Below are 4,252 nucleotides of genomic sequence, written 5' to 3'. Positions count from 1 at the left end.
ATTGTGTATGTAGTCTGCTTTCTACTCCGGCAGGAAATCCACTCTTAGATTCTCTATGATGAATTTCCAATCTATGAGACCTTTGTGAAGTCAAAGTACAATAAAATTGAATCACTAAGAACTTGAGGCCAGGTACAGTGGCTCACACCTGTAATCTGAGCAGTTTGGGAGGCTGAGGTAGGCAGATCACTTGAGCTCAGGAGTTCAAGACCAGCCTGGGCAATATGGCAAAATGCTGTCTCTACAAAAAAGTTGAAAAAAAAATTAGCTGGGTATGTTTGGCACACATCTGTAGTCCCAGTTACTCAGGAAGCTAAAGTGGGAGGATCACCAGAGCCTGGGAAGTCAAGACTGCAGTGAGTGGTAATTGCACCACTGCACACCAGCCTAGGTGACACAGTGAGACCTATCTCAAAAATAAAAAGAAAGCAAAACCCTTGAAATTAAAACAATAACAAAATATAAGCTCAATTATTTTATAGTTTCAACAGACATAAATTAGTATCAAGTTGCCACAAAATTTCTAAACAATTGTTGTCTATGTCCCTGCGTATCTCATTAAATATTAGTAAATCGTTTGAGACCAGCACTGGTTTAAGACATACACTTTGAGTAATGCGGGTTTACTCCAGCATCCTTCCATTTGATATTGGTTTAAGGTAATAGATCTCAAATCCTGAACTATTCTTTGTTGGGTATGCTAAATGCCCAACCTCCTGTGGAGTATTTAGCATCCTAGTCCCAGGACACTAAAATCCAGTGCCACCACCCTTACCAGTTATTGTCCAAACCAACACCTTTCCCACCTGCTACCCGCCAATGGGGGAGCATCAGTAATGCCATAATTCAGAACCACTTGGCGGTGTGGGTTCTGACAGTTGTTCAGTGGCGTTAGAGTAGGCACTGTGGTTATCAGCATGGGGAGGAATTGAGTCCTAGTACCTGTTCAAGAAAATTAAGCAACTGTGGTCATGAATTTAAAGTGGAGGGTAGGAAAGACTCGTTGCCAAATTAAGCCTGTTAGTTTTGTTTCCTACACATTTCTTGCATTTTGAAGGGAGTGATGGTGGGGAGAAAAAGTCAAATATTACCTCTGGGACGTTAGAGAGAAATCAATTGGTCTTTGAGATTTATATTACATCACAGTTTCTCTTAACTCTTCTAACTCACTGTCTTCACCTAAAATCTTTTGTCTTAACACTTTTCCCCTTATCCATTCCCACATTCTTATCCTTCTCGATATGTCTTTTTGACCCCCTTGACACAGTGCAGTACTATATAGATGGACATAAGTAGAAGGGGAGGAATAAATAGCAGCAAAAGCTAGGATGTAGACAATTTTCTTCCCACCTTGGGCACTTAAGGAGAGGGGGTTATTTATAAAAGAGACATTGATCATTTCTCCCTTCCTTGGACTCACCAAGTTACCAAATTTATTCCCCATGCATTATGCCTTACAGCGTTGGCATATAAGAAATTCGTTACTTGTGCCACTTCAAGAATGCCCATGTTATCTGAACACATGAGATTTTTATAGTAGCTAGAAAGCAGCCGAAATGCTTCTAAATCCTTCATTTAAGGGGAACTTAACATCCTTCATACTCCAAAGGTTTTCAGTCATCTTCCTGAACATGAAGGAAGAGATTAGACATGTCTTGCTAAAGTGTCTGTTGGTGGGTCCAAAGGCAAGTTCAATTATAATCCAGTTCATTTCCAGCTCTACTTCAGAACTGAAGATTTAAACTTTTTCACATATTTTTGAGACATGAGTTTATAACACAAAATCTTTTACTCTGGAAGCAGTCTGTGTCACTTATTTACCTCTATCTCCTCATCCAGCCAACACTCTAGACTGAACTGGCTTCTCAAGATTGTTCCACCTCAGAATAATTTTCAGTTCAATTGAACTTGGCAGGACTCTGAACTTCAAATTCTAGCATTGGAGTGGCCACAAGGCTAGGTCTTGGGGTTGGGAAGTGAATGAAGTTAGCTAAAGATGTTTATCTCATAATGTCCGATGCTCTGATAGATTAGAATTCATGTTTCCTTTTCCTTTCCTCTCCTTTCTCATTTTCCTTCCCAAACCAGGTTTTACACCTTGCAGTGTGTTAGGAAGTGGTTGTTGGATTTGTGGATTTTAAAAAGTGATTCTAGAAAACAGGGAGGAAAGAAGGGCAATGGGGTTAGCTGTGGCTACCTCCTTTTAAGCTTTGAAGCTCCAGTGGGAATCAGTCACAATTTCTTGTCATTTTAGGTCACATTATTTTTGAATTAAAAACAAAACAAAAACAAAAAAAAAAAACAAGGGGGTAAACGAACACATTTAGGAACAGAATAGCTACTGTTACTGGTTAATACTTTTCCCATGGGGTTATTTTTTGTCTTTGTTGGAAAGGAATGTCCTAGTGAAGCCTGGCTGCTTCTCTTTAATACTACAGAAAAATATTTTTCATGCTTATTCTTACACTGGCAAATTTAGTTGGTAAGATAAAGAATATATTTTCAAGTTTCAGTTGTATTACTCGCTTTCCAGTTATTCCACTTGCTCTGGTTTCACAATTAAAGAAATATTGAAATGATGCACAGATAAGACAAGAGTGCGGCCTGACCCTGACATCAAATTCTGTAATGAACTTCAAGTGTTTCTAGAGTAAAATACACTCTTCCATTCCAGAACCGTTAGTGCAATTCTTAATTCAACCAGAGAACGGAAGGTTTATACATATTTCTTTGACCAACTCATAAAGATGGGAGTACATGAGATCATTCAGATACCTTTAACACCAACTTGGGACTTTGTAACTGTTGCAAGTATCAGTCAAATTCTGAGCACCACGATTTGAGAACTGGAAATCTTGGAGAGAGTTTAAAGAGCCAAAGTGATTCTTAATAACCCTGACAAGTTGTAGAAATGGGCAGATAATTACAGGATGAACTTAATAGACAGATATACAGAGTAATTTAGAGGAAGTAAACTGCTATAAATATAAGTGAGAAGACTTGGCTTTGTGGGAAAAGGTGGGAATCAGTAAACCACAAGTGAAACATGAATTAGCCATATAGTACAGTTGCTTTATTATTTAAAAACTAAAACTTCGTAGAGTACATTAAGGGAGACTGTATTCAAGAGAAAGGTAGTCATCCCTTAGTCATTTATACAATTATTTATTAAGCACTTCTGTGCTAGTTGATACTGCTGGGTGCTGGAATAAAATAAGGAAAAAAATCAAGATCTGTACCTTCACGAAGCTCACTGAAGTGTGGTAAACGATACAGCAACTACTTTCAATAGTCTTTAGTTTGTATTCTGCAGCCAACTACATACAGCAAATACTAAAAGCTACTTGAGGTAGGGAATCCATCCTATTTTTACCTGTTGGTTCCCATTCCGTGCCTAGCACACCAGCTTGTAAGCAATCAACACGGATTAAGGGGTAAAAACAGGCCCTTATAAAGAGCTAAAATTTAAACAAGTAATCACTTGTCTGATCATCAAATATGTCGTTCGAAATTCTCAGTTTTTTCTTCAAAGCGCAGTAAACAAATATTTGCGCTCCTATGACTTGCAAAACAGTTCTCAACACAATGCTTTGTGTGTAAAAGGAACGGCGGGAATGGATTCAAGTTGCGCATCGTGATAAATGGCGTGAATATCCTGAGCGGGTGGACAGCCCTTCTCCGTGAGTTTTTTCTTTTTTTTCTTTTCTTTTCCAGTCATCAAGACAGCACGCGTGTGCAGAAGCTGCAGCGGTGGGACGCAGTGCTAAGTCTGGGGGCGCCGACACCAGCTCGCGCGTCGCGAGCTCGCCTGGGCAGCTCGGCGGGCGCGGCGAAACAGCTCCCACGTCCGCCTTCCACCGACTCCTCGGTCTTAGAGCGGACGAGGCGTCCCCCCAGAGGAAAGACTGGGCGCCGCAGACGCCCCTTGGAGAAGTCCCCGGCCACTCGCCCCACCTCGGGGTCCTCTTCCTCTTGGGCTTCCCCTAAACCCTCGGGCGGGCGCTCCAGAGAGGCCCGTGGGACGCGATTTGAAACGGGTCGTGCCCAGCCCAGTCCGCATCTACTCGCCCGGCCACAGCCCAGCCACAGCTTAGGGACTTTGAGGCGCCCGCGCCCCTTTGTCGCGGTATCTCTCGCCCAAGCAGGCCGGACGCCGAGGCCTCGCGGTATCCAGCCTCCGTCCGCCCCGCCTCCTCACCCTCCACTCGGCCCCGCCCTCGCTCTCTCACCCCTCCCCCTCTCCCGCCTCGCT

Source organism: Colobus angolensis, unplaced genomic scaffold (genome assembly GCF_000951035.1).
Source record: "Colobus angolensis palliatus isolate OR3802 unplaced genomic scaffold, Cang.pa_1.0 Scaffold215, whole genome shotgun sequence".
Lineage (NCBI taxonomy): Eukaryota > Metazoa > Chordata > Mammalia > Primates > Cercopithecidae > Colobus > Colobus angolensis.
The sequence above is the reverse complement of the archived record's forward strand: the minus strand, read 5'-3'. Positions refer to the sequence as shown.